Below are 23,246 nucleotides of genomic sequence, written 5' to 3' on the forward strand. Positions count from 1 at the left end.
CTTTCTGAAACCTTGTGTACTATTTGCCCCACACATGTAGTGAGAATTTTTCTGAGTCTCCAGAATTCTTGATGACTAAGCATCTGCAGATTGATATAAATATTGGTTCTGCAATATCCATAAATTGGAAAAATGCTCATTACATTTTATAAAGTGTCAATTCATATTTTTGTTAGTTTTTAAGTAATTTTGTTTTAAGTCTCATGGTTTAAGTTTTTGAAACTAGTTTATGCATATCCTTCCCATTCATGAGGTAAAATATGTTCTTCAACTTGAAGCATATATGAAAATATTCCATATATATAAAACCTTATGTTTTATAATGAAAATTTTTTGTAAAGTTGGCATAAAGATGATGTAGGTATGAGTGAAGAAGAGAGAGAAAGCATTGTGAAGACCTTTTAGTCTACTTGGGCTCTGTAAAAAAAATTATGGTAGATTCTATAGTGCAAAAAGGTGCAGAAAATTACATTCAACTTCATGCCTAATAAAATGATGACTATCAAAGACAAACAACAGGAAATAGCAGAGCTGACCAGCATGTGGATGCCTGGAGCCCTGATGCACTGGTGGAGGAAGGAAAACAGCACATCAGTGGGGCAAAAGAGCACACCTGTTCTCCACAGAATTGACCTAGGGTCACCTCAGGTTGCAGAGAGGTCACTTCTGAGTCTACACTCAAAGAAGTGGAAAACAGGGCATAAGGAGGAATTGGACACCAGTGTGAACAGCTGCATTAATCACAATACCAAAAATATGGAGACAATGTCTGCCTCAACTGGGAAATGAATGTATAAATGTACTTTTACAGTTATGTAATAAGAGACACAAAAGTTCCGTATCTTGAATATACTTCCAGTTACAGATAAAATTTTAAGACAAGATGTAAGAGAAAGAAGATAATGACATAAGGAATGCCTAATGCTAACTTGGTGTGATGAAAGTTATATAGAGAGGAGAATGGAGATTTCCACAGTGAGGAACAATAAAGAGTTATATAACAGGACAGACTGAATTTGCAAGATGAAAAGATTCAGGAAGTGGATGGTGGCACTAGTTGTGAAACATCAGCATACTTCATTACTTAACTACATTTTTCAGTGCTTGTGAGCTAGTAAATTTTATGTTTTGTGAATGTGAAGTGAATTAACCAGAAATCTCCCAATAGCCTGCATGTGAACTTTAGCCCTTTTCCTCCCCAGACTGCTTTTTTCAAAGTGATAACCTAACCAGCACATAGCTTATCTTGTGGTTAAGAACAAAGGACAGGACATATCTTGCCTCATGACTAGGAACAAAGGACAGGACATGTTATATTGTGGTCCTAACCATAAAGATAGAAATTTCCTGTTGGATCCCAAAAATTGGACTTTAATCTAACTTGCAATCTGCTTCTGTACCCTGTCCTTGCTCAAAGGTGAGATTATGACATTCTATTGTGAAGTTTTTCCCTTTAAAAACTGGGCTTCCCTGCTTGATCAGTACCAAGGAAAATGGGAGCATGAGCTCATCCTTAGTCACAGCTATTGAAAAGATATTGAAATTGGAGATTTTTCATGGGCATTGTCTTTTTGTTGGGAAACCTATAACAAATGTTGGTGCAGAAATTTTTGGAAAAATAAAAATGTGGGGTTTGTCTAAAGCAAACTCCATTGATGTTCTCTTTCTGGCCAAAACCAAAAAACCAAAAAACTTCCTAAGTTATGTAGCTGCAAATGAATGTAACATTAGGAATTGTAAATATGCATTAGTGAGAAAGAGAAAAAGAAATGGAAAATTCACAGTTATCTTAAAAAATCTATCCTTTTTCTTTTAACCATATACCGTGGACCCTCAAATTACCACTGACTTGACATATGAAAAACTTGGGTTAATAGGGTTACTGGAAGATTCATTTGCCTCTTGTAACCTATAGCATGAACCCAGGTAAAAATCCAGATCTTAGGCTTACTGACTTAGGTACAACCAAGCTCAGGAACTGATCTAGTCTGTAAGTCAAGGAGCCACTGTATTAAAGACAGATGGAAAGAGGTAACATGATTTTTCCCAACACTTTTGTGCTGCTGGGATTCTCAGAGTTTCCGTGGCTGGAGAAGCTACTTTTTGTAGTGGTCCTGGTCTCCTACCTCCTCAGTCTAGTGAGGAACTGCTTTATCATCCTCCACTCCCTGGTGGACCTAGACTCCAGACACCCATGTACTTCTTCTCTCTTCTGGAAACCTCTCTCTTCTGGACTTCAGTGTGACATGCACCCTTGTGCCTCAGCTGCTGGCCTTACTTCTGGGGACCAGACAAGACCATTTCTGCCTGAGAGTGCATCACACAGGTCTATATTTTCAGTGAACAGCTTGCACTGAATGCTTTCTGCATGACATGATGGTCATTGATCACTATGTGACCATCTGGAAGCCAATCCAGTGCACTCATCATGTGTCCCTGGGTGTGTGTTCAGATGGCAGCTGCCTCCTACTCCAGGGTCCTGGCCAATGCTTTGCTCCAAGCCACTCTCACACTCCAAGTTCCCTTCTGTGGGCACTGCACCCTGGACAACTTGTTCTGTGAAATACCTATTTTCATCAAGCTGGCCTGTGGGGACAACTCTGCCAATGAGCTGGCCCTGGCTTTAGGATCCATCCCTTGTCTAGTGATGGCTCCCCTCATGGTGGTCATCTCCTACACCCTCATTGGTAGGGCTGTACTGAAGTTTCCTTCAGCTGAGGGCAGGCATAAACCACTCAGCACCTGCAGTTCCCACTTGCTGGTGGTCACCATGTGCTTTAGACCAGGCATCTACCTATACTTCCAGCCTCTTAAAATTCTTTCCCAGACCAAGTTCCGGTCCTTCTTCTACTGTGCTATCACTCCACTGTTCAACCCACTCATCTACACCCTGAAAAACAAGGATGTGCAGACAGCATGGAAGAGGATCATGAAATCCCAGCGTGGGGTGAAGCCTTTATAAGCCAAATGATCTTTGCCTGTCTCCTGGAGCAAGCAAATATATGGATCATTGCTATTGGCTTCTCTGATTTTCAAACTGAGTTTCAATGACATCAAAGAGGAGAGGTTCCTTCTCAAATTTTTAATCTGTATACAGGAGAAACTGTATTGCCTGGAAAATTGTATTGTCTGAAATCTGAAATAGAACCATTACTCTCTCCTTCCCAAAGTTTTGCTCTGCATAGGCCACTTACCTATGGGAAGAGATACATGCATCCATGTTCACTGCCACACTATTCACAATAGCCAGGGTGTGGAATAAAACTAAACATCCACTAATGGATAAATTGAAAATGCAAACCCTCAAGGCAAGAACAGCTTGGAGTGATGTATTTCAAGACCTAAAGGAGAACAGCCTCCAAAAATAATTTTGGTGAAGGTTATGGAATGAGATCTAGTATGTAATACTGGCTCTACCAATTTCTAGCTGTGATCTAGATCAGATCATTTAACCTAGTTCTGACAAAATTTTTTCATCTATAAAATAGTATCTGCCATATATACATTTGTTAACTACATGAATAAACTATATGCATTAACAAATTTGAACATCTACGCTATGGTTGGTTCAAGTCTTTCTTTGATTGTAATATACTCTTAATACAATATCACAACTATTTTTCTCTTATTTTCTGAAAAGCTTAATTTTTTTTTCACATTTCTTCTTCAATATTTCAGAACTTCATTCCAATTGTGTAAAACTTTCAACAGTATTTCATAATCCTGGAAATCCAATCCAAAGTCTTTACATGACTTATATGGTCCAAAAATATCTTGATTTTTGATGCCTCTCATATCTCACTGCAAATAACTTTCCTCTTTCTTAACTAACTCCAGTTGTGTACCGCTCTTGCTTATGCACAAATATCTCAAACATGTCCCTGACTGTTTTAGTCTTTTGTATTTTTGACAAGAATTTTCTTTAAGATAATTATCTCTCTCTCTTTCTTCAAGCATCTACCTATGCTTGTTTTTTCATAAAGAGATATATAGGCATATATCACTACTAGAAATATATTAAACAGTATATAAAATTGCTTATTTATTATTTAATAATTTTGTTTGACATTAGAGAGCCTGCAGATCTAAAAGTGTGTCTTCATCTTTAGAACTTCATTGTAGTTTTCCTCAAACCATCCTGTGATATTTGGCAGGAGGTATGAGATGACTACATTTTAACTTCTCTCTTCTTTCTGTGCTTCTTAAAATGTTTCTTTTTGTTTCTCCTCCAGTGAATTTGTAAATTCATAACGTTTGAACTCAAGTATTAATTTAAATGAATTCTTTGTCCCTTTGGTGCAATAAAATTTAAGCTCACATATGTTCTTTAAATTACTTGAATATGTATGAAAAACTGAAATGTAAAATAAAATCTGTTTTATCTACACAAAAATCTACATGAAAAATGCAAGAGATGAAGCTAATACTGTGATTTTTCAAACTGAAATCCACAATGTTGCAAATTATAAAAGCTGAAGATTATGAAACTCCAACTACAAATATTATTGTTTCTTTGATGTACACTGTAAAACCATCTTTCAAAATTGATGGAGAAATAAATACTTTCATGACAAAGAGCATGTTAGGTACTTCATGAATACCAAACCAGCACTCCAAAAATTTTAAACAATATCCTAGGAAAAGATGATGAGGATTACAACCCCAAGAAGCCCAGTAGAATGAATCCATCTGCCAGGACAGCAAATTAAGCACAAAGGGGGAGAATCCAACCAAAATAAAAAGTCATGACAATGATAGGTCAATATGTATCAGTTATAACCATCAATGCTAATGTTCTAACTTCACCAATCAAATGAAATAGACTGGCAGAATGGGTCAAGAATCAAGATCCAACAATATACTGCATACAAAAAACACACTTAATTCAGAAAGAAACTCATAAACTGAAAATTAAATGGTGAAAAATGATACTCCATATGACAGGAACCCAAGAAAAAGCAGGCAGAGCAATCCCCTTTGCAGATCAAGTAGATTTTAAACCAACACTGATTAAGAGAGACAAAGAAGTGCACTACATCCTTGTAAAGGGAACAATCCAAGAGGAAGAGATTACAGTCATAAACATATATGCACTAAACACTAATTCACCCACTTATATAATACAAATACTAACAGACATGAGAAATCAAAGAAGCACTAATACAATAGTGGTGGGGGACCTCAATACCCCACTGTCACAAATAGATAGATCAACTAGACAAAATGTAAACAATGCAATAACACAACTCAGTCAAACTCTTGATGAAATGAACTTAACAGATGTTTACAGAGTGTTCCACCCCACAAAATCAGAATATATATTCTTTTCAACTGCACATGGGTCATTCTCAAAAGTAGACCATATAGTCACTCATGGAACATGTTTAAGCAAGTAAATGCAAAGGAATTGAAGTTATCCCCTGTATATTATCAGACCATAGTGCGGTGAAGTTGGAGATCAATAGCAAAAGAAACCAGAAGAATTTCATAAACAAATGGAAATTGAACAACACACATCTGAATAACCAATGGGTCAGAGAGGAAATTAAGCAAATCAGACAGTTCCTACAATTAAATTACAATGACAATACAACGTATCAGAATCTATGGGACACAGTGAAAGCAGTCTTGATTCTAATTAGTGTGATAAAGGTCACTTGTCTGGAAAAAAATGAGATATCTCATAGGTACAGATTGAGTTTCCTAGAAGAGAGTATTCAGAAAATTGAAGGTGGTGATGGTTTTACAACATTATCAATGTGCTTAATACCACTAAGCTGCATGTTTAAAAATTTTTGAATAAAAAATTTTATGTCATCATGAAAAAAATTTGGAAGAAAAGAAAAGGAGAAAATGTTGCCTCAAATAAAGTTCATCTGATGCCCTCTTTCAGGAAGATAAAGTTCATAGGGTATGAAGCTCTGTGTGAAACTATCAACCATTGTAAGCATCTACTAATAAAAGGAAAAGGGGAAAAGACATAGAAAAGGCATATTTATTTTAAAAAATTTCTTTGCTTCCAGCCATATATTAAAGACTAGTGCAAAGGAAAGGGGAAATATGAGTTTTCCCAACACTTTTGACCTGCTGGGCTTCTCAGAGTTTCCATGCCTGGAGAGGTCCCTCTCTGCAGTAGTCTTGGTCTCCTACCTCCTCACCCTAATAGGTAACAGCTCCATCATCCTCTTCCTGGTGGACCCCAGACTCCAGCCACCCATGTACCTCTTCCTCGAAAGCCTCTCTGCTGGACCTTGGTCTCACTAGCACCACTATCCCCCAGTTGCTGGCCAACCTCTGGGGAACACACAAGACAATAGCTTCCTGGGGCTACATCACACAGGCCTATATTTTGACACCACTGAATTCATACTACAGGCTGTGAAGGCCATCAAATGCTAAGTGGTCATCTGTTGGCCCCTCCAGTAGACTCTTATCATGCATCCCTGGGTGTGTGTGAGGATGGCAGCTGCATCCCAGTCCAGTGGCCTGGCCAGTTCTCTGCTCCAACCCACACTGACCCTCCAGCTTCCCCTCTGTGGACATCACATCCTGGACCACTTCTGTGAGGTGCCTGTGCTGACCAAGCTGGCCTGTGGGGACACCTCTGCTAATGACCTGGCCCTGGCTGTACTAGACATCTCCTTTGGAATGATGGCCGCCCTGCTCGTGGTCATATCCTACACCCTCATTGCCAGGTTATACTGAAACTGTCTTCATCTAAAGAAAGGCACAAGGCACTCAGCACCTGCACTTCTCACTTGGTGGTGATCACTATATACTTTGGACCAGGCCTCTACATGTACCTCCAGCCACCGAGAGTTCCCTGGCCAAGTTCCTCTCCTTCTTATATTGTATCATCACCACAGTGTTCAACTCACTCATCTACACCCTGAGCAACAAGGATGTGCAGACAGCATGGAAGAGTATCCTGCAATCCCAGGGGTGGGTGTTGTCTTGTAAAGCCAGGTCACTGCCTGTCTAAACAATTACATGCATTCATTAATGAACACAGGCATATTATCTCTATTTTTCCAAACAGGCATTTATGAATTCCCCTAAGTGTCTCCACTTCTCAAGGTCAACCACCTTGATAACTAAAAAGAAAACTCTTTGGAGTGGAATGTTTTATTTTCTTCAGTCATACAGATGCCACAGTCCTTCTGGAAATGTCTGTCCTCCAATAACAGAATAAGCAGCATGGTCCATACACTTTCAGGTTGGTGAAAAACACCATATATTACATTTTTCTTTCCATATTTCTTTCATTTCATTCTCTTTCTCATAATTATTACTACATACTAATTTTATACAATAATGTGTTTTATTATGATATTCGTTAACATGCCTGTAATGTGCTTTGATTACATCCATGCTCCTATTCCCCTCTGTAATTCTCCTCTGGAGCCCTTTGCCTTCTCTAATGTCTTTTCTCTTTTATCATGTTATCTTCCCCACATACACACAGCCAGATCCCATATATGACACATATAATTTAGTAATAAAATCGTGTCTTCTGCAAACAGGTATAATTTGATATTTTCATTTCCTCTTTCTGTACCTTTTATTTATTTCTCTTGTGAAATTACTCAGGCTAAGGTTTCCAGTACACTATTGAATAAGAGCTATTGTAATCCATCATGGGCAATGTATCTAAATGTGTAACTTGATTTAATATAATTTTCTTATGTGTTTAGATATTTTTGCCTATTGGTCTGGTTGTTAATATGTATGTGATAATTAACTTTATAAGATGATACGTAAGATACAAAAATAAATCAAATTTTAGAAAAATAAAAGAAGGTGGAGGGAAGTGGAGAAAAGAATTGAGATGTGCTACAAATGTGTACCAATTCCCTACAATAAATGTAATCATTATGTAATGCAAATATGTACTTAAAAAATTTAAAAATAATACTGAATAAGACTGGTAAGATTGGATATCTGTGTCATGTTCCAGAGTTTAGAGAAAATCTTTCAATTCTCCTCAATTTGGTATATTATTAGCTCTGAGTTTGGCAATATAACCTGTATTTCCCCTTATGTCCTGTAGCATTTGTTTTATAATTGGGTGTTCTGGCATTCCATGCATATCAATGTGCCATTGTTCATGATGAAATGTTGCCACTATCAATATCCAGTGACCTTAACTATCTTTTCTAACCAGTTTTGGCTTGAAGTCTGTTTTGATCAATATGAATGTAGCTACTCCTGCTTGCATGCAGAATTCATTTGCTTGGGATGTCATTCCTCATCCTGTTACCCTCAGTCTGTTCATGTGTTTGCCAGGAACATTAATGTGGCAGAACCCCCCTGTCCAAAATCAGAGTAGGGTATAATATGGAGCAGATAATCTTTCCTTAGAATTGGCTACATGACATTCAGAGCCAGACAAAAGCCAGTGTGACTCACAGGAGCATGTTGAATGTTGCACGGGCTAGTACAGTTTCCCCACCAATGGCTGTCACAAAGATCTAAATCCTGATTTGTGACACTGCAGAGCTGGAAAGTGAGATAACACTGTGGCCAAGGACCTTTGGCTCCAAGCCACATTCCATTCATAGAGCTACCCCTCCCTTAATTCTTTCAGAAGTTTACTATTTAACCAAAATCTACCTTTGGTCTGTTCTGCTCCTTTGCAAGAATGCCTTATCCTCCTTTCTATAAGCCTTGCCTGTGTCAGCTGATATTATGAGATTCCACACATATCCCTTACCTTATTCTTACACACCACACCTGTGTAATCAATAAACACCAACAGTCCTAGTTGGTGGTTGACCTTGCCACATGTTTGACATGGTCCATCTTGGTTCCCTGCTTTTTGTTTAAGTTTTGGTTCCATGGCCTCCCTTTGTTTTGCATTGCATTGCCTTGCTGGAAAACAAGACACTCAGCCAGCATCTCTGATAACTGGCATCCAATGTGGTTAGTGGTTTGACCAAAAAGTGAAATCATCTATGTGACAGAACAGAGGTGATATCTAAGACACTTGGATGTCACAGTATGATTACCAAAGATGTATGGTGCAGAACAAGTCGGTGCTTTGCTGTGAGTAATTTCTTAACCACTGGGATTAGAATATGGGGCAATTTCTTTCAACAGAAGAGCAACATTAAGCCCAATTGTTTCATATGCTTTCAAAGAAAGAAAAGTGTACTTTCCCAGTGATTACTATTATTAAAATGTTACAGGATGTAGTTAAAAATAATCAATGATTTCTCCAAGCTGAAACACCCCAATACTCTAGGGGTACATGGGAAACACCCTTCATGACATTCAGCAAAGTGGGAATCCTGTCTCATGAGATACTTTCATTAGTTGCTCTGTGTTTGAACCATATCAGCTAGCCCAGCAGAAGGTGGCCACACCTGTAGCTATGGTCACACACACTCCTTCCAACCCTCAGTTGACTCTTGTCAATTATGAGCATTTAGTTTCAGTTTTAAAACAATTGCTTGCCAAATTTTATATCACTCACATGGCAGGCTCACCTCTTCCATAAAGTATAACATCATTACAGGCAAACCTCAGTGCTCCCCATCCAGAAGAGGTTGTGCTGCTTCCCCTCTGCTTCAGTTGCTAAGACTACACCATGTCTGCAGAGGAAGTAAGGATGAAACCATGAGGAGAACTACTTGTTATTATCATACCAGGATACGTAGGTGGGTGCCACAGTCAGACTCAGGAAAAGTCAAACAAAGTCTAGATTAAAAAAAAAAAAACTAGAATGAGAAAATACATGAAAATAAAATGTAATAAAAACAGCTACAAAAGCTCTGGAGAGCATAGAGCAAAACAGTGAGTAAAATAAGTGCTCCAAGGCCAGTTCTTGCTCAGTATTACCAGCCTGAAGCTGCCTGCAAAAGTCTGAAGCTGCATAGTCAGAGCTAAAAGCTGTGACCATGCTCTGCCAGGAATAAAGAGGTTTTACAAGAAAAATCAAATTAAAAATTTTAGGTAATTCATAAATGTCCTTTTGGCTTCCAAGTGTTTAATTGGTGTGCTTAAAGCATTTCTTGTACAGGGGCCGGGGATTTAGCTCAGTGGTTTCGCTGCCTGCTGCACAAGTGCAAGGACCCGAGTTCGATCCCTGGTACAAAAAAAAACAGACAAAAAAACCCATTTCTTGTACATTAAAAATTCCTGCATTGTAATTGTATGTATAACTTGCTCTTGAGTGTAACAATCTGAGTAGAAAAAGATGAGAAAGGAAAAAAGATTTGAAAATCCAAAGCACCCACAACCAAGTTTGTTATAAAAGGTTTATGGTAACTGAAAAAGAGGAAAAATATTTTAAAAACTATAAGTAAAATAAATATTTTTGATATGAAAGAATTTTGTATGACAAAAGTTTTATCTTGTTAGGATAAAAAGACAGATGTATTATGACAAAACTGGAAAGCTTATATGTGGAGAAAGTGGGAGGAAGTGATTTATCAAAGGAAATAAGTATGTTTGCCTGTTAGTTTCCAGTTTATTACAGAGATTTGTAGTAAATGAAACAAAAGGAAAGGTCATTAACCTAGGGTTAACCTTAAAACGGGTTTTTGCATATAAAGGGATTTATTCTTTCTGATTCTAATAACAGATCTCTGTAGATTGACCCACAAAAAGGTTGGACTAGTCTTATTTACTGTTATATGCATAAAAGTTATAAATGGCTATTATACTTCAATTTGGCAAAACATATCTGAGTGCACTGTAGTTTTATAGATAAATGGTCTTATACGTGTGTCTTCCCAATTTTACAGTTATTTTGCTTAAGCTCAACAATTTTCCCTTTTTGCCTTTTTAATTTTTTAAAAGTTTGCCTATAATGTAAATTCTCTTCTAGATAAATATTATTAAAGTTAAAGTCATGCTTCCCCCCCCCCAGGTTACTAGCTGATCAAAATGATGTTAAGATTAATTTTAGAAATCCAATGTATATTGTTGGCTGCATATAATAACTCAAAATTTTTATTGGTTAAAAATAATGTGTGCTACAAGACCAAGGTCCTGATTTCAGTTCCCAGTACCAAAATAATAATAATAATATTATTATTATTATTATTGTTATTATTATTAATGTGTTAACTGTTACACTCTGGTTTTTAAAGATTGTTTTAAAAAATAAAGTAATTAAACAGACAGCAATAGGTTCAAAGAGACTGCTAAACAGGACTCTCTGTGGCCAATAAAAGAGAAAATTTCTAAAAATAATTTCTAGCTTATGTTCACTAGGGGCACCCCAATCATTTCCATAGACTTATAAATGACTTACCCCAATATATATTTCTAAACATTAGTGTGATATATTTATATTGATCATCTTCAAAAGGTTAAATTTTATGTGGGAAAAATAATACCATTTTGTTTTTTTAAAGATGGTTTTGATACAAAGCTAAATTAAACATCAAAGGGTTTCACATGATTGTGATACTATTGCTTATTTCAGGATGTACTAAATGTATTCAAGTCTTCTAAGTATACAGGTATTCTGAGATATTGTTTATAGGAATAACCTCTTTTTGATTTAGGTATTTGCCTTTATCTTATGCTCCAGCTACTTATGATGATGAAATGTACATTTATAGGTTGATACATTTTCATTAGAAGGAATACTATTAAAAGATAACAATTTAGGTGAAAGTTTTTGTGTTATTTAATATTTTGTGATCAGATAGGTGTTTGCCTAAAAGGCTATTTATACTAAGATGGATATTTAAATGCATTACAAAGATAATGTCACCACAATTGTCATGCTAAAACATTATGTGTGGCTATTAATTTGAAACTTTTTATGTTAATATTCTACAGGGATTTGACTACTAAAACAACCATGGTTAATAAAAATAACAGTCCTCTAACTATATTTTCTATTTCAAATTGCTTCATATCCAGATAAAAATATACTAGTTAAGCTGATTGCCCCCATTGCAATGCTAATATTTTTTACCTTCTCTTCTAGGTATTCAACAACTAAAGTTTAGATATCAAAACTAAAATGTTACTGAGCAGGAAAGACAGCTAATATTTGGGTCCTAGCCCTCCAAGGTCAATAAACTGACATGAGAGAGGATTTTCTACAAGGTCTTAGAACTTTGATGTCACCCAAATTGAGCATGGAGATTGCTGGATGCCAAAGGATAAGAATCAACAAATGTACAGTGTGCTAATGAAGAGTCATCTAGAGAGAAAAATCTCCCATGCTTTCACAAAAAGCAACATGGTCAAGCAAGACCATGATCCATCCCGATGGCTGACACCTTCAGGAGCTAAGAGGCTCTATACATGGTTCCAAAGTAATGCCTAAGGAAATTTAAGTGACCTTGATAGAGAGAAAGATGCTAATTCTAATTAATATAGGTCTCACCTTAACTTGGCTTTAAACACCCAGTAGAAAAGGACTAGAGGTCCAGTTTGACCCAGCTATTCCCCTGCTGGGTATCTTCCCAAAAGAATTAAAAGAATCATATCACAGTGATATATGTGCACCCATGTTCATAGTGGCACAGTTTGTAATTACTAAAGCTTGGAAGCAGCCCAAGTGCCCATCAACTGGAAACTGGATAAAATGTGTTTTTTTAATAAAATGGAGTACTACTCAGCCATAAAGTATGAAAAACGAGTCATTTATAGCTAAATGGATGCATATCAAGGCCATACTCTTAAATGAAATAAATAGGACACACGTGTAGGGGACAGGGGAAGGGGACGTTACCAGAACCTCTGCAGTGAGTCCTGGTCTCCTGCGAGCCACGGCAGCACACGGCGAATTACAGGAAAGGTAGAAAAACGAGACCGAGAAGAAGCTGAGCTTTGGTTCTGATCAGTGCTGCTCTGGGCAGCAAAGACAAAAGCCCCCAGCTTACCACACCTTTTATTCAGTACATCGGGAGAAACAAATGTAACAGATGACTTGCAGAGAGTTCAATAGTTCACATTGGGATAAACAAGGTGTAACGGAAGGCTTGCAGAGAGTTCAGTACATCTCCGGCAAACAAGATGTTAATCAGTCCAAGAACAATGAGGAACTGAGCAGATGTTTGTTCTCCCAGGATGTTTCTTGTCCTGGAGAATCACAGCATCACTGGATCACTGAAGTCTCAGTTGTGACCGGAGGCCAAACTGGAGTTATTCTGTAGCTGGGCTGTAGGCAAGAGAACTAGGCTAACCCAATGATTTATCCCTAGAATTATGTAGCATTGATCCCAACATATCTCCCTTTCTTTTTGTTTTATGTGAAGGAGTTTTATGAAAAGCAAGCACACCCAACAATGGCTTGTCCCTATGTTGTGTGAGGATCTATAGTTTGACTGGCTTAGCTGTCTATAATAAGCATAACCTTTCTGGATTGGGGCTGTAAAAGGATTAAAAAATCTAACAATTTGTTTTTAAACATTGGGTTTAAAAACTTAAAACTTTTGTTGAACTCAAATAACCATTGTCTTTAGTTATACTGTTCTACTGGGTGTTTAAGACCAAGTTACGGTGAGACCTATATTAAATAAAATCAATCTCTTGTTATCTAACAAGGTCAATTAAGTCTCCACAGGCACTGTCTTGGAACCATGCATAGAGCCTCTTAGCTCCTCTGTCAGTGTCACCCATCAGGATATGTCACGGCCTTGCTTGACCATGTTGCTTCCTGTGAAAGCATGGGAGATTTTTTTCCTCCAGGTGACATTCCTTTGGCACACTTTTTGTTGGATCTTTACTGTTTTGGTGTTCAGCAACCTCCCTGCTCAGGAGGTTGGATGACTCACCAAAAATGCAGGATCTCAGAGATGGTTCCCTCATGTCCTGGATCTTTTTGTTATTGTTGTTGACCTTGGAGGGCCAGGGCCAAAATATTGGCTGCCTTCTTAGCCCAAATACCTCTTCAGTTTTGGTCTCTAAACTTTGGTTGTTGAACACCCAGAAGAGAAGATCAATAACATTAGCATTGTAAAAGGAGTAGTGAACTCAACTATTATAATTTTACCTGGATATAAGCATTTTGGAATAAAAATATAGTTAAACTGTTATTATTGCCAATGATAGTTGCTGTTGTGGTTGGATCCCTGAGTAGCTATCTTTTTATAGGATGTCATCTAAGGAAAATATATCAGCCTACAAGTGTGCCTATTTTCATAGGTGGCTGGAGCATAAGAGAAGGGCAAATACCTGAATCAAAAGGTTATTACCATAAACAATGTTAGAAGACCCATACAATTAGAGGGCATGAATACATGTTGTACACCAGAAAAGGAGCAGTAATAAATATCACAGATACATAAAACCTTATGTTCTTCACTGTGGTTTGGTTCCAAAACCATCTAATAACACTCTTGTTTATGACACAGAAATTAAGCTTTTGAAGATGACCAATGTGGACATATTACAATAACATATTGAGAACGTAACCAATGTAAACATTTTACAATGACATATTTAGCGCTTAAACATCAATGATAACCAATGTAATCAATTTATAACATATTTAGAATTTAAACTTCAATGATAACCAATGTAATCAACATATTTAGAATTTAAACTTCAATGATAACCAATGTAATCAATTCATAATAACACATTGAGACAATATTTGTTGTGGTGTGTCACCCATAAGATTATAAAAATTACTAGGGGGGTCCCTTTAGTGAATTAAGACCAGAATAATTATTTTCTGGGTGGCCACTTCTTTATTCACCAAAGGGAGTACCCATAGTCTCTATCTATTTTCATAAACAAAGAATAAGAATATATATATCTTCCTATTTTACAACTGCTTATTGCAATTTGATTATTGCATGTAGGTGACAATATACATTACTTTTATAAAATAAATCTTGGTGGCACTTTGATCAGTTAGCAACCTGGGAAGGAAGGCATGCCTTTAATTTAGTAACATTTATCTGTAAGCGAATTTAACAATAGGTGAATATCTTTTTTTTTTAAAAAAAGTTTTTTTTAAAAGGTGAAAAGGAAAAGAGAAAAAAAAAATTGAGCTCAACTGTACAAACAGACAAACAACAGACAAACATATAAGACAATTTATAAAATTAGAGTGCACTCAAATATATTTAGCCAAATTGAATCATAATATCCTTTTTATGATTATTAGATTTATAATTGTATGACTGGTCAAAAACTTTGGAATAGTCAATTAACAGAGATCTCGAGATTAGAATCAGAAGGAATGAAAGCGTTTTTATACCTGTAAATATAAAAGGAGCATTTTGAAGTTGTCCCCCACCTTCATAAATTTTTTACCATAAATCTATAATTATCATTCCTCTGGGGGCATCATCTCAGTCCTGGACCCTGCCATGGATTTGTTGGTTGTTGCTGGTGAGGTGGGTCCCTGAGGTGCAGCTGGCTCATTGCTTTCAGCCAGGGTGCTATCACTGATTCTGTGAGATGTTGGCAGTTCCACCAGTGTGACCCATGGTCTCACGTTCCGGGAGGGTAGCCATAAGGTTTTCTCATTATCTGTTAGGACACAGGCGAAACCTCTCCCCCAAGTTATTAAGGCAGCGGGGCCATTCCACTTACCTGTTTGGACATCTTTCCAAAGGACTTGTGGTTTTTGAGTCTTAATCATGCCATCCATTTGCCAATGGAGCATAGCAGGTGGTTGTGTGGAACCTGCTACGGGATTTAAAAAATTGAGTACAAAAACGGCTAGATCTAAACGAGCTTGTGGAGGCAGCTGATTTCCATGTGATTGTTTAAGCAATTGATGTTTGAGGGTGGCATGGGCCCTTTCTATTATGGCTTGTCCTTGTGGATTATATGGGATACCAGTACTATGCTTAACATGCCAAATAAGAAAGAATTTTTGGATAAATTTATTAACATATGATGGACCATTGTCAGTTTTAATATTTTTGGGCACTCCCATGGCAGCAAAGGCAGACAAGCAGTGTTGTTGAACATGGTGACTTTTCTCACCAGAGTGACACGTGGCATGTATCATGTGTGAAAATGTATCTATAGAGACATGTACAAATCGAGACTTTCCAAAAGAGGGAACATGTGTCACATCCATCTGCCAAATCATATTGGCGGCTAGGCCTCGAGGGTTAGTTCCCTCAGGGGGAATGGGCCGTGGAATCTGCTGGCAACTAGGACAAGCCATAACTATCTGTCGTGCCTGAGCTCGAGATAGCTGAAAATCATGTTGTAGTGCCTTAGAGTTTTGATGGAGATAACTATGTGATTCCTTAGCCTGATCAAAAGCAGCAAGGAATCCTATAAGCTGATCTGCTTGTGTATTGCCATAGGAAAGTGGCCCAGGAAGGTTCGTATGTGATCGAATATGTCCAATATAAAAGGGAGCAGTTCTTTGACGTATGGCCTTTTGTAATCTTAAAAACAGGTTTAATAATTTGGGTTCTAAGGTAGAGCGGACCATAGCTCCTTCCAATCTTTGAGTCAAGCAAACTGCATAAAAGGAATCACTTAAAATATTGAGAGGTTGGGAGGGAAAGTTTTTAATCACAAATAAAATGGCTAGCAACTCTGACCGCTGAGCAGAGAGACCAGGTGTAGGCAACACATAACTAAAGGAAGAGCTCCAAATTGCTGCTTGGCCCTTAGAGGAGCCATCAGTGAAATAGGTTGAGGCACCTTGCAATGGCTGAAATTGAGTAACCTTGGGGAGAATAAACTCATGTCGTAAAAAAAGCTGAAACAGAGGATCACTAGGGTAATGATTATCTATATGTCCAATAAAATCCGCAAAGGCTACTTGCCAATATAAAGCAGTCTGTAGCAGCATCTGCATTTGATCCTTATCAATTGGGATAATGATGAAATGAGGGTCAGCACCAAACAATTGTCGGGTACGATTACGTCCCGAGGAAACTATTTTTGCAATTTGTTCTAGATATAATTGTAGAGATTTCACTAACTGGTTAGATAAAAACAACCATTCCATGGGAAAGACCCGTTTTTCGTACCATTGCCCTATTAAGCCTGTAGGTGAGTGGGGGGTGTTAAGCACAAACAAATAAACTGGATAATTAGAGTTGATACGAAAAACCTGATGGTTATGTATGCTTTGTTCTATTAATTGTAGCTCCTTTTGTGCCTCCAGAGTTAATTTTCGAGGGGAATTAAGATCAGAATCTCCCTGTAATATTTTGTATAAATTTTGCAATTGAAAAGTTGCTATCCCTATTTTAGGCCTAATCCAATTAATATCACCTAATAATTTTTGAAAATCGTTTAATGTTTTTAATTTGTCTGTCCTAAATTGTATCTTTTGTGGCTTAACCGATCGTTCTGATAACAAGGTACCCAGGTAAATATAAGGCTCAGATAGTTGAACTTTTTCAGGTGCTATGCACAATCCAAAACGCACTAAATCCTTCTTTGCAACAGCAAAGGCCTGTAAAAGTAGCTGTTGTGTATTTGCAGAGATTAGTATGTCATCCATATAATGTGTTAAATATACAGTAGGGAATAATTTACGAGTAGCTTGAAAAGCCTGTGCTACAAAAAGCTGACACAATGTGGGGCTGTTAGCCATTCCTTGAGGCAACACAGTCCACTGAAAGTGCTTCATTGGTTCTTTAAAATTTGTGCTAGGTACCGAAAAGGCAAATCGAGGTCGGTCACTTGGCCACAAAGGAATGTTAAAGAAGCAGTCTTTTAAATCTATAATTATAAGCGGCCACTTCTGGGGGATTGCCACTGGGTTCGGTAAGCCAGGTTGCAGTGCCCCCATTGGAATGAGGCTTGCATTAACTGCACATAAGTCCTGAAGCAAACGCCATTTGCCTGACCTTTTAGGAATAACAAAGATAGGTGTGTTCCAAGGGCTCACAGATGGTTCCAAATGCCCCTTGTTAACTTGCTCTAATATGAGTTGTTGTAGAATGGTTAGTTTCTCCTGTGGTAGGGGCCATTGATTAACCCAAATGGGATCATTTGATTTCCATTGTAAAGGCAAGGCTGCCTTGGGTGGAGAAACTTCCTCAATAGCCCCAACTAAAAATTTTGATCATATCCAATTCCAAAGCGATTATTTTTTTGTTTCTGTTCTATAGGCTGTGTTGTTCCCTGAAGTTGCTTGCCCAATCCTTTTCCTGGTTCATATCCCATTTTAGACATCATCTGTTGGCCCGGTGAAGTTTCAGGTGGCAAAGTAGTCACTACAATTCTCCATTCTTCCAACAAGTCTCTGCCCCATAAGTTTACAGGTATGGGAGCTATGTAAGGACAAATATATCCCAATTGACCATCAGGCCCTTCATAAGGCAGAGGAATGGAGCTTTGTAAAACTTGATGGGGGGTGCCAAGGCCTACCAGAGATGTTTTAGTTGGTTTTTTCCCCCAAGATGATGGCCAAAAACATGTGCCGATCACAGACACATCCGCGCCTGTGTCTATCAATCCTGTAAAGAATTTGCCATTCAATTTAATTTTGCACATGGGGCGGTTTTTGGAAATCTCTTGGGTGAAATAAATTTCTTCTTGAGGAATTTCTGGCTGAGGACCCTCTTGGGAATTTTTAACGCTAACATTATTTAATTGTGGTTTAGGCAAGAGCAACAATTGTGCAATATAATCTCCTTGTTCTATTACCCAAAGTCCTGTGGAGCTAACAGGAACACACAATTCTGAGGTACAATCAGAATCAACAATAGCTGGAATAACAGTAATGCCTTTCAAGGTTAGAGAGAATTTTCCAAGTATCAAGCCAATGGTTCCGGGGGGTGGGGGTCCATGAATTCCTGTGGGGACAGATACCGGAGTCTCACCTCCCAACAGGTGAACTCTCTGAGCAGCAGAAAGATCTATTCCTGAGCTTCCCAGTGTTCCCCTGAGGAGGGAAGAAATGTCCCTCCGGACACCCATGTTGTCTGATTTTGTACTTGTGCACGGGTCTGAACTGGGTACTGCTGACTCAGGGGGACTGGGGCCCCCTGGCCCTGATCCCCTATTGTTTCCCGAGCCCGGGGAAGGGCTCGATTTCCGTTTCCCAGCAGCAGTGCACCATCCCTATCATATTTGGAGCGGCAATCTTTAGCCCAGTGAATGCCTTTTCGGCATCGAGGGCAAAGGCCAGGTGGTACCTTGTTTTCTCTGGATGCCTGACTCAGTGGCCCTGGTTCAGCTTGTAAAGCCACTTTTATTTTACAGTTTTTTCTGAGATGCCCCATTTCTCCACAATTAAAACATTTTAAATCACTGTGTGTACCTCGTAAATGTTGGGAGATGGCTTGAGCCATCAGAGCTGAATTGTATAAAGGAGACCCAATATTTTGGCATGCCTTAATATAGGCTCCAAGATCTTTAGAGGAGCGAACAGGATTTATTGCCTGTTTGCAATCCATATTAGCATTTTCATAGGCTAACTGTAAGATCAGGATGTCTGCTGCCTGGGAATTAGAAATCTGTCTCCTAACAGTTTGTTGTAATCTTGCTACAAATTCTGTGTAAGTCTCCACCGGCCCTTGCATGATTTGAGTAAAAGATTTCATCGGCGCACCCTCAACTGGCACAGAAGCCCAAGCCCTCCACAGGAGGTCCTCTAGCTGGTGGAAGAGTAACGCTGGGCAACAGGCCTGCCTGCTTAAATCCGAAAAGTCACCTGTGCCCAATAACATGTCCATAGTAACTTCTCTAGACTGAGCATCTCCCTGAGCATTTTTATGAGCCTGTTCCCTGATTAAAGAATGCAGTTCCACCTCAAAGTGGAGATACTGAGCTGGGGATAGGCACGTTTTTGCAAGATGAAAAACATCATGAGGAATCAGAGAATAAGTCTGAAGTACATTGTCCAACAAACCTACTGTATAGGGGCTTTGGACACCATTCGTTAGCACGCTCTGCCTGAGGTCCTTTAGAATATTAAAATCAAATGAGGCATGAACATACATGTCCACCTCTGAGTTGTCAGGATCAGGCAAAACTGAGACAGGAAAGCACAAAGGGTCTCCCATTGCCTTGCCTGATGTCACAGCCTTTTGCAAGGCACGGCGATAGGGAGTGGCCCCAGAAGAGGGCTTTACAAGAGGGGCAGCTAGACCTCTGCGAGATGGCTGAGGAGCTAGAGAATTAGGGTCTTCCTCAGCACGCTGTGGCGGTGGAGCAGAAGCCGCAGTGAGATGAAAGCAAACCGGAGAAGAAGCCGAACAAGCGGAAACCTGGACAGAAGGGTTGGTGGGGGGAGGGGTAGCCAAGGTTTCCTGAACTGACTGAGAGAATTTGAGAGCAGAGTGGACTAAGGCCCAAGTGGGGAGTGTTCGGGGGGAGAGACGATCACCCCTTCACTGAGCCTCACGGAGAACGGTACCTACACGTTCCCATGTTATTAAGTTAGTTGTCCCTTCCTGGGGAAAGGATGGGACATATATTTGTATGTCTTTTACCAAATCTATCACAGCACCCTTAGGTACTGGGTACATAGCTTGTTTTAATAGCGACTTAAGTAATTTGGCAAAGTTACGCTGTTCTGTTGACAGAGACTGACCCATAGTTATAACTCAACAAAGATAGAAAATTACCCCCAGCTGGACACACTTACCACCGGTGTCCCTCGTCCTAGTCCAGAAATCGTCCTGGGAGATCCGTGTGCTGTCTCTCTTACTCCAAGTTTGTCTCACAGGCGAGTTCACCCCTGGATCCGATTCATATCCACGTTGGGCGCCAAATGTAGGGGACAGGGGAAGGGGACGTTACCAGAACCTCTGCAGTGAGTCCTGGTCTCCTGCGAGCCATGGCAGCACACAGCGAATTACAGGAAAGGTAGAAAAATGAGACCGAGAAGAAGCTGAGCTTTGGGTCTGATCAGTGCTGCTCTGGGCAGCAAAGACAAAAGCCCCCAGCTTACCACACCTTTTATTCAGTACATCGGGAGAAACAAATGTAACAGATGACTTGCAGAGAGTTCAATAGTTCACATTGGGATAAACAAGGTGTAATGGAAGGCTTGCAGAGAGTTCAGTACATCTCCGGCAAACAAGATGTTAATCAGTCCAAGAACAATGAGGAACTGAGCAGGTGTTTGTTCTCCCAGGATGTTTCTTGTCCTGGAGAATCACAGCATCACTGGATCACTGAAGTCTCAGTTGTGACCGGAGGCCAAACTGGAGTTATTCTGTAGCTGGGCTGTAGGCAAGAGAACTAGGCTAACCCAATGATTTATCCCTAGAATTATGTAGCATTGCTCCCAACACACACGTGTAAATAACGAATAGTTTCTCTAGTGTGAGAAACTGATAGTGTAAACAAGGGTTAAAATGATTAAAATGAATAATTGATAATTTGAAATAAGAAAAAAGGTCCAAAGACAAAGGAGTGAAGAGAGGGGAAGGAGAAAGGAAAAGAGGGAAAGGAAAAACTATGAGAAAAGAAAAAAATTGGAAATGAAATCTATGTAAATAGGGAAGGGAGGAGGGGGTGAAGGGTGCACAGGTAATGGGGGGAAATAAAAGAACCAAGATATATCATGTACAGGTACAAACACCCAATGATAAATGTAAACGAATGGTATACCTAAAATGTACCAATAAAAGAACTAAAAAACAAAGAAAAGTATAACTGAAAGATATATAAAGTGAAGACAATAATTAAAAAGTTAGATATAAGAAGAGGCTCCAATTGCTGACCACTTCTGGAAGTTTTCACATGCATCAGTGGATGACCAAAGTTATGGGTCATTAAAAACAACTGTGGGAAATTTATAAGAGCTAAACAAGAGGTTATTTAAAAAAATTTAACCTAAATTTGTTTTATAAAATTATTAAATTTTTGATATTTTCTAAATATTGAAACAAATACTAAATCTACTGGGAGACAGATTAGGTGCAACTCTTGAAGACATTGGCATAGGAAAAGATTTTATGAACCAAACCTCAGTCACATAGGAGTAGATTTAACCATGTGGATCTCATCTTATTTAAAAGCTTCTTCACAGGAAGAGAAAACACCAACAGAGTGAAGAGACAACCCACAATATGGGAAAGAATTTTTACCAACTGTTCCTCAGACAAAGAAGTACTATCTAGAATATACAAAGAACTTTAAACAATCAGACTCCCCAAGTTCAAAGACCCAATCCAAAAATGGGCCTCTGAAATGAATAGACATTTCACAGACAAAGAAGTAGAAGCAACAAATAACCATTTGAAAAAGTGCTCATCATCACAGGGCACTCAGAGATGCAGATGATAACAACACTGAAATTCCATCTCACTCCAGAAAGAATGGCTGCTATAAAGAAATCAACCAATATGGGCCAGGGATTTGGCTCTGGTTTTGCCACCTGCTGTACAAGCCCAAGGACCCGAGTTTGATCCCAGGTACAAAAAAAAAAAAAAGAAAAAGAAAAAAAGAAATCAATAACAGATGTTAGCAGAGATGTGGGCAAAAAGGAACACTTCTCCACTGTTGCTGGGAGTGTAGACTGGTGGAACCACTGTGGAAATCAATATGGAGATTCCTCAAAAAATTAGGGTTAGAGGTCTCATTTGACCCAGGTATTCCCCTGCTGGGTATCTTCCTGAAAGAATTAAAAGCATCATGCCATAGCAATATATGTGCACCCATGTTTATAGCAACACAGTTTGTAAAAGCTAAAACTTGGAGACAGCTCAAATGCCTATTAACTGGTGATTGGATAAAGAAGATGTGAGGATTTTTTAATGGAGTACTGCTCATCCATAAAGTATGAGAAAGTAGAGACATTTATAACTGAATGCATACAACTTGAGGCCACACTCATAAGTGAAATAAATAGCACATACATGTGTAAAGACTGAATTGTTTTTCTGGTGCAAGAAACTGAAAAAGTAAATGAGGACAAAAATGTGTAATAGATATTTTGAAATAGGAAGAAAATGTCCAAAGGGGAAGGTAAAAGAGGGAGATTAGGAGAAAGGAAAGAAGGGAAAGAAAAAGCTGAAAAAGAGAAGGAATCAAAGTTTATGTAAATATGGAGGGGTAGAGGGCTTTAAGGGAGGGAAGAGGATTGGGGAAAGGGAAATCACGTATAGGTACAAATTCTGAATAATGAATGTGATCATAATGTATACCTCAAATGTTCCAATAAACTTAATAATGAAAAATAATAAATTTCTGTTCTTTTACTGCTAAAATTAGAAAAATAATCACAAAATATCAGACTTAGAGATCATCTCAGTTAGTAGATGATTCTAAGAGCCAGTGGGTTGCAATCACTATTTTAGTCACTTAAAAACAGTTTCTAAACAATGGCTCTAATGGCTCTTTCCCCAACCTGCTTTTTACTTTAGAGCTTATGCTTTGAGTAT

The 23,246-nt window shown here is 38.5% G+C and overlaps 2 pseudogenes across 1 annotated transcript in view; both read left to right on the forward strand.

Annotated features, from left to right (window-relative positions):
* The first annotated feature begins 2,181 nt into the window (after positions 1–2,181).
* LOC147828096 (olfactory receptor 2C1-like) lies at positions 2,182–18,452 on the forward strand (annotated as a pseudogene).
* LOC147828097 (olfactory receptor 2G3-like) overlaps positions 4,454–23,246 on the forward strand; it is a 28,056-nt pseudogene continuing 9,263 nt past the window's right edge. Inside the window, exons 1-2 of the transcript XR_015451313.1 lie at positions 4,454–4,525; positions 6,167–6,695. The product of XR_015451313.1 is annotated as an olfactory receptor 2G3-like (transcript). The remainder of the gene's footprint in view (positions 4,526–6,166; positions 6,696–23,246) is intronic.

This window comes from Heterocephalus glaber, unplaced genomic scaffold (genome assembly GCF_053883595.1).
Source record: "Heterocephalus glaber isolate CG9 unplaced genomic scaffold, H.glaber_assembly_v1.0 deba00001311, whole genome shotgun sequence".
NCBI classification, from domain to species: domain Eukaryota; kingdom Metazoa; phylum Chordata; class Mammalia; order Rodentia; family Bathyergidae; genus Heterocephalus; species Heterocephalus glaber.